Source organism: Austrofundulus limnaeus, unplaced genomic scaffold, assembly GCF_001266775.1.
Source record: "Austrofundulus limnaeus strain Quisiro unplaced genomic scaffold, Austrofundulus_limnaeus-1.0 Scaffold68, whole genome shotgun sequence".
In the NCBI taxonomy this organism is placed as follows: domain Eukaryota; kingdom Metazoa; phylum Chordata; class Actinopteri; order Cyprinodontiformes; family Rivulidae; genus Austrofundulus; species Austrofundulus limnaeus.
Genome location: NW_013952470.1, coordinates 1,086,657 through 1,098,533, shown reverse-complemented (window position 1 = coordinate 1,098,533; position 11,877 = coordinate 1,086,657). Strand labels below are relative to the sequence as shown.

Sequence of the window (11,877 nt, the reverse complement as noted above, 5' to 3'; positions counted from 1 at the left end):
CTGCATTGTTTTGGGGAGGTCACCTCCTGATAAATGTCATTACGGAAAATCAAACTGCTCATTTTAAATCAATACTTTTTTTAGATAAGTACAAAAATATCAGATACTTTAATACTTTTACTCAAGTAATATTCCTAAAGGAGATTTTCACCTTTGCCAAAGTCATTTTTTGGTAAGATACTTGTACTTTTAGTCAAGTATCACTTTGTGGTRCTTYATACAACACTGCACRTTTTTATGTTGAGTAAAAGAAGAGAAGTGCTGCAGTAGCTCGGATGTCTGAGCCGTGGGTTTGTAACCCTGAGGCTGCAGGTTTAAGCCCAGTTTGGTATGAAAAAAACTGCCAAACTTTCATGCCAATTTGACTGCTGTGGTGACCCCTGAAAAAAAAAAACAACAACAAAAGAGAAAAAAAGCAAAGCACCAAAAATAAATAGTTTTATATATGTGACTCATGTAAATTGAGTCAACATCTGTGGCAAAATCCAGGTATGCAGTTGAGCAACGTAGCATTTGTCTGCTAGCAAGGCAAATCCATTAATTACCTTCTGTCTCAGTGACTTGACTCAGGAGGAAACACCCAGGCCCAGCTACCGTTGAAAATGATGCATAATCTCCTCTCTTCCTCCAAACAGCATGATAATTGAAAGGAGTGGTCGCCTCTTAGACGACAACCATTTAATTATAGATCCATCCAGTATGAGTGACGCAGACACCCTGCAGGATGAAATCCACGTTGACACAAAAGTATCATGTGTTTGAATATATTCAGAGTGATATGGATGAGAGACTCATCTTTTTCATATGCTTAGCAGTGCACCAAAAATAGGTCTCAAATGAAAAGGTTTAGTGGGGCAGGTTTGGAACCACTGATCTAACCTGTTTGGTGTAGAAATAACTGATCAAACATGAATAAACTATTTACTCTGGAGGATCTCCTGAGGCTCCAAAATAAGACTTAGTTTGGTTGTTAAGTTTAACAGTAAAATCACTATTATATATTCTGAATGGATCATTTTGTTTTTGTGCACATAGTGAAACCTAACTTTTCCAGGTCACAGGTCATTGAAAACAACTGAGCAAATTTAACAAGGCTCTAAAACCATTTCAAATATATTTATGAAAATTCTCATCTGTAATCTTAAAGGAAAGTTTAACACAAATACTTTTAGTGTAAATACATTGGGTCTGTATAACAGCGTAAATTTATCTGTTTAAATTGWATGGGTTCCAATGGCGTTTTCATAGCAACATCAGTATTTGTGTCATCAGAAATGTGAGCATGGCTATTTTGCACATTTRTAATGATTTTAAACTATGAAATGGTCTATTTAACTTGCACAACTTTTCTACAATCAACCTTAATTCATTTTAGGCTGTGCAGTTTTTCCATCATTTACAGTAATTCATGTTATGTTTYGCTGCTTTCCTATCATTCATGGTAATTTATTAGGTTACACAGCTTTTCCATCATTTACGGTAATTTATGTTATGTTACACTACTTTCCTATCATTTAYGGTAATTTATTAGGTTACACAGCTTTTCCATCATTTACATTAAGTCATGTTATGTTACGCAGCTTTTCCAGCCTGTATGGTAATTTATGTTATGTTACACTACTTTCCTATCATTTACGGTAATTTATTAGGGTTACAAAGCTTTTCCACCATTTACGGTAATTTATATGTTACGCAACATTTCTATCATCTAGGTAATTTATGTTACGTTACGCAGTTTTTCTAGTGTTTATGGTAATTTATGTTAGGTTACGCAGTTTTTCCATCATTCACAGTAATTAATGTTATCTTACGCAGCTTTTCCACCATCTACAGGAATGCTTTTTCATCATTTACAGTAATTTATATTTTACGCAGCTTTTCTACCATCTACAATAACTTATTAGTTACACAGCTTTTCCATCATTTATGGTAATTTATGTTACCCAGCTTTTCCATTATTTACAGTAACTTATGTTTTACACAGCTTTTCTACCATCTATAGTAATTTGTTACGTTACGCAGCTTTTCTAGTATTTACGGTGATTCATGTTGTGTTATGCAGCTTTTCCATCATTTATGGTAATTAAGTTTTTGCAGCTTTTCTAGTCTTTATGGTAACTCCCACGTGTGGCCTGTCTGCTTGTGTCTGCAGACAGATTTTACCAGCCCATAGAGGTACAGACCTGAAAATTAACATACTGGCTGTCACTTAGCAATAATTGCTAATTTTTCAACCACTTGACAAATGCTGCTTGTTTTTAAAGAGCAGACGGTTCAAGTATATTGTACTTATATATTATGTAGTATAGTGTATGTTGTCCAGCTCCAACATCCCAGTTATTAAAAGCAGACTCTCCATATCCCTGTTTAACAAAGCTTTGTGTGGACCCTGTGTCAGCCACACCTTGATAAAGAGCCGCCATCTGATAGACAGACTGTGCAAAGTGCTGTGTAGGTGGACAAAGAAAACAAGCTTGTTTTACAGCCCTGTTGACCTCCTGGTTCACCATATGCCGACAGGTTGTATGTGTTTGTCTTGTTTTATGAGAACATAGAACACATGTACTCTGGTGTTTGTCATTTTTAAACATTTCTTGTTGTGTGCTTCTAATTTAAATTTGTTTCACTTCATCAGGACTGTCTCCCTGAAAAATAAAAAAAAATCTAAAGGATTTCCAATATAAAAGAYGGTTGGTGAAAAGAGAATTTCACACTGAGTAAAAACAAAACTGATACATAATTATATTTAAAAAAAATAGGTGTGTGTGCTCGAGCCGGTCTTGTCTGTCTGTCTCGGGGCGGTCATGCCCTGAGTTCGTGTGTCTTTGGAGCCTCGCCCATTCCCATGTCGTCTCAACTGCCTGGAACTAGGAAGCGTTTGGCAATTACAGGGATGCAGCCTGCAGCAATGGTGTCCCTGCACAACCCATTATTTGGAGGGATTCTACTTGTCAAGGTGTTATACTGGAAGAAATGGAGTTAAATTACATTGTAAAGAAAAACCCGTCTCTGTAGGGCCTCTCGTTCTCTTTCTATTCATGATTTCCTGACAGAATTACACTGGTCAAAGCGTAGGGAGGGCTGTTTTARTGGAGTTCCCAGGGTCTGTTTCCATTGATTTTAGTTGGTGAGTAAAACAATATTTTAACATCACTGACTAAACAACTGATAGGCAGGGAAACATAAAATTTGTGTGCAAATTTTGTTCTTAGAAGCTGTTATCCTGAGACTTAGTGTCCATGTTTGTTTTTCTGAGTCAGATCATGATTATAACAAAAGTTTCCTCCATCAGAAGGTACACTCCTGGACTGACATCACTGAGTACGTTGGCCACACCTTCTTTGTTTGATTTTGAAAYAGAAAATGACTCACATTACAGAGAAAGACTTCAGCAACAGTTGGATTAAACAGGCCAAGAAAGAAAAATGGAYACTCCTGATTGAGCAAAGCCTTGRAATTCAGCAGTCCAAGTTGGATGTGCTTGAGGCAAKAAACACACACTTTTCCTGAGCTCATATTTAAAAACTCGTCTGCTCTATCTGTGTAGTGTCTTGAGGTGCTGGTGCCTGCAGTGTCTCCAGTCAGGGAGAAGGAAGTGGTGCACCTTGGACAGGTCAGCAGCCAATCACAGGGCCAATGCAGAGACACACAACCAGACATGCTCACATGCACATGAGGTCYTTTTAGAATCAGTTTATTTAACGTGCATGCTGTTGGACTGTAAGRCAAAAACTAAGAAGCTGGAAACAACCTAGTTCAGAGAGAAGAGCCAAGTTTCAAAYCAAAGATGGAGCTGTGACCATTTCTCCACCATGTTGCCCATAGAGCTGAACACAATTTTAGTGGTTTTGCAGCAAAAGGAGACGGACATCTGCGGGGGCGGACCCAGAGGGGTGACCAGGCTGGTAAGTTCCACCTCTGGCACGCGGTTGGCCACCCCAGGTGCCACCCCCAAATAACGGACACATWTGGAAGTACCTTGGATTTTGTATTTGCATTTTAAATTTGTTATGTTAAATTTGTTATTATTGGGGGATAGCAATGTTTGTGAAGCCTTGGCTTTGTACCAGTTTGAAGGAACGGTCTACTTTAATCCAGGGAATAAGATTGTGGAATGAGAGAAATATAGAGAGAGATAAATGTTAAAAGTGCCAGACGAATGTACTGTACATATTTAAGAGAATGATAAAAGTAAGTTTTTTGGAGGAATATGGAAACAAATAATGTGAATCCAAACGAATTGTTGTTGAATTTATGTTTTTATTTAGCTTTGTTTTTCTTTTATTTCTTTTTTTATTATTATTGTTTGAATATATTCTTGGGATAAAAGGATCAGATATAAGATTTATTTTCTTCTTTTTGCAGCCTTTCGTTTTATTAGATTTTTGATTTGTATATTTGTATTCTCTATTGTTTATAGTTATTTTGTTTTTAATGAAATGAAACTATTTCTAAATTTAAAAATTAAATAAATTTGGTAATGATTGTTCTCTGATACTACTGTAACATTAAAATTATCAGCTTTGCACATTTAAAAATGGCTGACTTATAACCATTTGTAAAATTAGCAATAGAATTAGCAGGTAGCTTAATGTGGCATTAGCATCGGCATTCAGCATGTGGTTATTCGTAGCTACTCCACAACAGTTTTCATCTCTATCTTAAAATGTCTGAGTTACATTCTTTTAAAGTTAGCTGGYGCCCATCTTGAATTTTGAATTAGCATTTAGAATTTGATAAAGATTGTTTTCGGCTACTTCTTCGCTGATCTTATTTGAATTTGTTTAAAAATGGCTGAATAATAAGTTGGGACTARCATTCAACATGTTTCTTTTGTTTTCTTAAAACAGCTGAATTAAAGCTATTTGGAATTAGCTGTTGCAGCCATGAGTGCTTTTCTTTATTTGAATGTGCCCCCTCTGAAAAACACATTGGCCACCCCTTGCAAAAAAAACCTCTAGCTCCGCCCCTGGATATCTGGAGCGCCATCAGGCCACAGGGTCATTTTACAAAATATACATTTTTCTGTTAGATGCCTGCCAGCGCCAAACAAATATGTGTTTGAAGTGTTTGTCATATTTCCTTTATCACAGATTTTTTTAGGAACATTCCCTCCTTCAAACACTGGCTCAACCACAGATGACTAATGATGGTGCAACAAAGCTGTGGCTAAATCATTGCAGCAGTTCAGGTCAGAGCCATTCAAATATGCTCATTATGCTCTCCAGATGCCAGAGTTTACGACTTCATGATGACGTTTGTTATATTTTAGCCAAGTCTAATGTTATTAAATGACAGTAAAGGTGAGTACATCGTTTAGTTTCACTTCTGTTTTGGGCCCTTTACATATTAATCTATGCTTTGCCTGCTTGTGGGAGTTTTCCAGAATCRTGCTCTGATAAAACTGAAAGTTAGATATTTTTTTTGTTTGTTTTAGGTTTGATCAACAGAAAACAGTGTGTGTGAACTGAGAGAAGATGTGACAGTGTGAACRTTGGGTAACTTCACATCGACACCTTCCTAGAGTAATCACCCAAGTTTTTCAGGAAACACAAAAAAACCTGACTTAAAAATGTAACATGTGACCTTTTATTTGGACTCAGTAAATCAGTTTGAGCCACACTCTTGACATAAGCTATTCTCCTAAAGGGCTATATTTGATCAACCGAGGGGGTCTGCTGATTTACAACAGGTGGCCATCGTGAAGATAATTTAAGCAAAAACATAAATTTTGCCCAAAAAAATTACTTTAGGGATTATTTTAGGAAGGTGACAACATATAAAATTTGTTTAGTGTTATCTAGCTATCAAGGCCAATTTTAAAATTCTCTTTAAATAATATCAGAAAAGAGCTAAAGATGTGTGGAAATACAAACTATCCAGTTCCAGTCATTTTTATTTATTCTCTGCCAGCACGTGCCCACCTACAGTATGTCACATCTGACATACTGTTTTCTTAAACATTGTGGATAAAATGTGCACTTGGTTCATCAAACTGACTAAAATGAACTCAATAACCCCAAAATCAAATACTAGTTACAACTGTTTGAGCACTTTTTTTGTACGTGGTATAATCAAATCCAACAGACACGAAAGGATTTCCGCTTCTCGCTGTAATCGAACGTCACCAAACGTGTAGCCAACTGCTCTGTTCTGCTCCAGTGGCGGACCCGGCTAAGTGAATCCAGCCTCCTTATCCACAACCGGCAGCAGCTCAGGAATCTGGTCTGATTGCAGTAAGCATGCACGGACCAGTGCAGGAATCCTCTTACAGGCCGTCTGCCAGCCAGGAATGTGATTCAGTGTTGTGATGTCACTAAAGCAGAAATGAACTACTCCTTACACTTCATGCTTATTTGAAGTTTTTATCTTTTTTTATAGTTTCACTCTTGTGGATCTCATTACAATTGAAATAAATTAACTCAAAAATAATTGGACACAAAAGATAAATTTTATAAAATATTTATAAAAGATCAAAAAGAAAAAAATAAGTAGGTCCTCTGGACGGGTTCTTCTTTAATGAGCAATAAAGAAGAACCCGTCCAGAGGACCTACTTTTTATTTTATTTATTGATTTTTTTTTTAATTGGATTACTGAGAAGGACCAGAACATTTAAAAATGATAATCTGAGTAAAAAAAAAAAATAAAAATAAAAATAGAACTTTGCTTCGTCTTTGTTAAAATATTTTAAATGATTTTATTTAACTGGGGCAAATCCCATTGAGGTCAAAGATTGTTTTTGCAATATGTTTAGATTAAAGAGGTGTGTTTGAGAATGTTTCCATTTTTTAAGTTACTGCAGAGAATGTCACCCATAAGATTAAAAAATAAAACTTTTTATTTAAGCTTCACTTTTTTACAGAAATATGTTTAGTTCTGACCCAATATAGTATTTTTACTGTATATGTTTTACTTAAAGAATAAAAGGGTTTTTTAAAGCATGATTACACAGGATAACCCATAAAAAGGCTTTGGGGAAGTCATGTTTCAGGTTAATTGGATGCTTATTGTGTTTCTTTTGATCACACTTCTGTGAAATGTGATTCTACTCTGAGTGCTCCTCTTAGATTAATCATTAAATCGACTAGATTGTCCGGAATAGTGCTTGTATTTGTTTAAACAATTACTTTAACCCACAAATACCACATCTAATGATGATGCACCAAAACAGCATTCAAAAATAATTTGAGAAAATGCTCAATTTAACAAATAAAAAGCCATTTTAAAAAGGCAAATTAATATATCATCACTTTTTAATTTGCAAATAAAATTGACTAAAATAAATTTAATTGTTTCAATAATAAAACGATATTTTAAAGTCTGTAACATTTCTGGGAATTGCAAACTCTTACCCCGGTTGACTAGATCAGTGAAGCTTGAAGTCCGTTATGTTAAACGGCTAAATGTTTTTTGTGTTTGAACTGATAAAATCAGGGCTATGTTTAAACAGTCAACTGAAAGCCTGCGCTAACAGGGCTAATTAAACAATATATCTATACTGCCTGCTCTGTTGTAAAAAAAAAAAAAAAGGTGCTAAAGAGAAACTTCTGCATATAAGTTTGTAAATGCAGACGTTGACAACAGCAAAGTTCCTCGTGGAGAAAACGGGCCTTGTGCTGCTCGATTTATCGGGCCAGTGTTCTGTGAGCCKCCACAGAGCTGGGCACAATGAGGGTTTAGCTGATGGAGGGACCTTTATGGGTAAATCGAGGCATTTAAAAAGAAGCTCTGTTCAGTTGTAACCTGATCCACACCTGACTGACGCTCAGCATTCCAGTGTGTCCGAGGGAAGAGTTCACAAGTACCAGCAAACAAATCTGCCACAAAGAGCTCCGCGGATCTTACACTTCGGCAAATCAAGAAAAACATCATWTAGAAGGAAAACAAAATGAACAAGAGAAGAGTTGTTAAATTTTGACCCTTTTATTTAATGTTTATTCACATTACAGAGCATTTCAGCACACAGAATATGGTTAAAATTGCGATTTACAGTGCGTAATGTGTTAGCTAAAGGAAAAAAAATTAAAGTAATACAGAAAAAGGAAGAAAGCAAATCTATTTAATTTAAAAAATACAAATTTACCAATATTTCAAACCAGCTAGAAGAAATCCACGAGTGGTGCTTAAAGGGGAAACTTTGACTCGTGTCACATGGAAGAAACCACACAGAAATCAATCCATCTTCCAGTGCAAGGATCATAGTTCCATAGTCATCACCATTCAACACCATCTGCCATTACTGTTAATATGTTGATGTGCCTCCCTGGTCTGCCTTTTGTCAATACGATGCATGTCAGGTGCACAGAGCAAGAGGAGGGGAAGGAAGAGAGCGGAAGGTAATGCCATTTAATGGACGGCATTACCAGACAGTATTAGACACCAATAATTACATCTAACCTTGTCTGGTAAGACGCCTATCAACAGGCTGGAAGGACGACCTCTGACCTTTCATCCGCGCAAAGAGGAAGACGAGGGCTGGAGGAAACAGAACAGTGCAGAAACAGGTTGAAATGAGCAGTTCCTCCTTTGTTTGCAGAATCAGACTCAGAACAATGCACTTTCTGTCATTTACACTGGCCAAGCATGCAGAGAGAGGGTAGAGAAAACAGATTTTGGAGAAAAAAAAGGGTAAGGCTCAACAGTACTCAAGTGATCTTTCTACACGTCTACATTAGTACAAAATATGTGGCAACAACATAAATGTGATTAAAAAAAAGAAAAAAAGCTTTTATGTTTCCTGCAGTTTGGGATAATGGAGCAAATAAAGGTGTGGTTTAAAATTTGTGCGGTACATCTACCTCCTTTAACAAACACTGTTTCTACTTTTCTGTTGTTTGCTGTTAAACGCTTCTTTTTCAGTCTTTGCTCATTAAAATTAGATTTCTGTAAGGTTTCAAGTCAACAGCAAATGAGGTTATTTAAACTTAATGTTTGATCCAAAGAAAGTTTATTTGTATTTCAAAGCTTTAACCTGTGTGTTTTTTTATAATATCCCCCATTTTGTACCGGCTCTCTGTTGAGCTCATGTGTCTGATGTTCCACGCAGGTAAAGCTAGGTGGACCAATCAGCGCCACACAGCACAAAGACCAACACCGTTCTAGGGGAGGGAACAAGGAAATAAGGCCCTGCAGGAYCGGTGGAACCATCAACCGACTGCTATTCTTTAACCTGGGTGGGGTGAGATTGTCATAAAGGGTTTTTTTCTCTCTTTTCAAAAGCAGTGTCATAAATTGAGGCAAAGTAAAAACGTAAAAGCAAATATTTAAGCGTCTGAAATACTTTGTCGTCTATTTTTCAGAAAAGCTTTCACGTTAATGTTTTATTTTTACAAACTAATACGCCATCTGTCAACAGTACATCTTATCCTTTTTAGTTTTACAGATCAGTGCAGAGCTGGATAGCCTGGGGTGTTTAGGATGGAAGTTTAATGGGAACAAAAGGGAGAAGAAAAAAAAACTGCACACCTTTTTTGGAATTACCTTCAGGGTAAAAACGCCAGACATTCGTAATCCCGAGCTCACCCTTTTTTTTTTTCAGGTTTACGACACCCAATGCTTCACATATTTTAAAACTGTCAATAACCATGTTGCAGTTTGAAAGAGGAATACTTCGAAGACACGCAGTCACCCAGAAAACATCGTTACCAGACAGTGTTAGAACAACAGTTGTACAATCCAGCACTGTCGGGTAAGATGGATCCTGGGAACCATTTCCGTCACCGCTCATGTGCTTTTTTTTTACCTGATCCGGGGCCAAGGGAAGCACGGCGCCACTAACGCCGCTAAAAGTGGTTTGTCTGGTTCCAGTCAGCAGATGAATATCATCATCATTACCAGGCAGTATTAGAGAAAGTGATGATATCCAATGCTGCCTCGTAAGATGGAGATAAACACCCAGAAGTGTGCATTTACAGGTAAAAAAGTTGTAGAAGATAAAGTGATACATTTTCATCAAAAAAAAAAGATGCGTACTAAAACACAATGAAGAGTACAGTTCCCAAAAAAAAAAGAGGGGAACGCAACCATTATTTAAAAAAAATAGTTGTTTTTTCAAACTCAGACCACTCCCAACACACTAACAAGTTATAATTATGTATTAGCAAAGCTTAAGCTCAATCTGAACCACGTATCAGTTAAAAATAGCTTCCCGATTAGAAATGGGGAAGCCCGGTCCCGGTGAACACCGCGCCGTTGTGTAACCGCCGAACACTTGTTGTTGTTGGGGTTTACAGCTTCAACTTGCTGCCACAGAAAACCTGGCCACAGCGGTTGTTAATGATTGCCAAAACCTGTTCCGACTAGTCTAACTACGGCACGGTGAGGTCGGGAGGCCTGTACTTCACACAATACATGGCTGCAAGTCATTTCAAAAGCGCTGCCGAGTCTAAAGCCCGTCGCCCCCTCGGGGAGCCGGTTCTGTTGCGCGCCGTGCTGTATCCCAGTCAGGCGGGTGACCATAAGGTGCAGCGTCGTGGCTCGACGATCATAAGCATCTCTCAGCGGCTGTCGTATGCAGGCAGAAAGAAAAGCTGAGTTTTTGTTCGTTTTTTTTCCGTTGGCGGACCTCTTAGGCCGTTGTCTTTGTGTTTGCCGTGTGATGAAAGGCTGATGGAATGCTGCTCGGCTCGACCTGAGCCAACGGCGTGTATGCAGAAGGTCGTTTACTCGTTTACTGAATAACAGGGATCATTCACAGGTACAACGCGTGAAATCCTCACACCCCATACTGATGTCTTTATGTTTTTTTTAATGTAACTTGGAAAGTTTCTCATTTTTCTTTCACCAAACTTTAAAAAAAAAACTAAAAAAACTAAAAAAACTTTCTTTGTTTGTAAAATAACTATTTGGTTCGTTAAGAAAGAACAGGTTTCCAGTCACCGTTAGCATTGTAGGGTTTCAAGAGAAAGAAAAGAGTTTGAAGGGGAGGGAAAATTTCAGGGTAAAAAAAAACAGGTGGAGAAGGAAAGTAGAGAATGCACCTGTAACCTTACCGTCATGAAAGGTACCCCAAGGAAAGAATGCAACAAAACCAAAGTAAAGTGAACATGTTTAGAGGGGAAAAGGGAGGGGGGCTGAAAAAGAAAGAGAAAAAAAGATCTTGAATTTCCAGCCCGCTGCCTGAGAACGCTCCGTCTTCCTCCCAGCCGGGCCGGCCCCATGAAATGAGAAAGTCAAGCAGACCTGCTCTCCCAGAGTCTTTTTTTTTTTTTTTTAGTTAATGATCAGCATTATAAACCCGCGCTGCAGGCCTTCTGAGGAAGAAAAGAGGAAGAGAAATAAAGAAAGAGTGGGAAAAAAAACAATTAGCCCAGAATATTCAGGTTATAGGTAGAAACAACAATACCTGTACAAAGAGGTGCGAGTTTACGTCTAACCAACCACTAAATCCAGTCATTTTGTCCTCCGTCCGTTCCGAAAACTTCCTCTTCTGCTTACGGCAGAGTTTTCCCCCCACCATTGTTGCGTATCGCGCTTCGAGTTGTGGGAGTTTCAACCGCTTACGGCTGCCCACACGTTGGTAGTGAGGCGTGATCAGGTAACTCTGCCCTCTCTGCTGGAATGCGACTCTGCTGTGAAGTGAACAACCCGATAGGTAAACTGGCCTGGCCCTTAATCAATAGTTGCTGCCTTTGTGGTGGGAAGTGGGGGGACAATGGCGTGGGGAGGGGGAAACCCAAAACCTTATTTAACTCTTGGCCTTATCTGAGCGCAACCTAACGGGCCCTTCAGCGCAGCGAGGAGCAACGTGGCAACTGGGATAGTTAGGCCAAGGCGCTGGTTATTCAGCCTGAGCTGCTGAAGTTGCTCGACAGTTTTTAATGTAGGTTTAGTGATGTAGTCGATTTGCATATCGTTTGATTGCTCCACCCATAACC

At 38.2% G+C, this 11,877-nt stretch overlaps 1 long non-coding RNA gene across 1 annotated transcript in view; it reads right to left on the bottom strand.

Annotated features, from left to right (window-relative positions):
- Nucleotides 1-7,908: 7,908 nt before the first annotated feature.
- Nucleotides 7,909-11,877, bottom strand: part of LOC106518930 (uncharacterized) — a 7,483-nt gene continuing 3,514 nt past the window's right edge. Inside the window, exon 2 of the long non-coding RNA XR_001310381.1 lies at nucleotides 7,909-8,476. This is a non-coding gene — a long non-coding RNA (uncharacterized LOC106518930). The remainder of the gene's footprint in view (nucleotides 8,477-11,877) is intronic.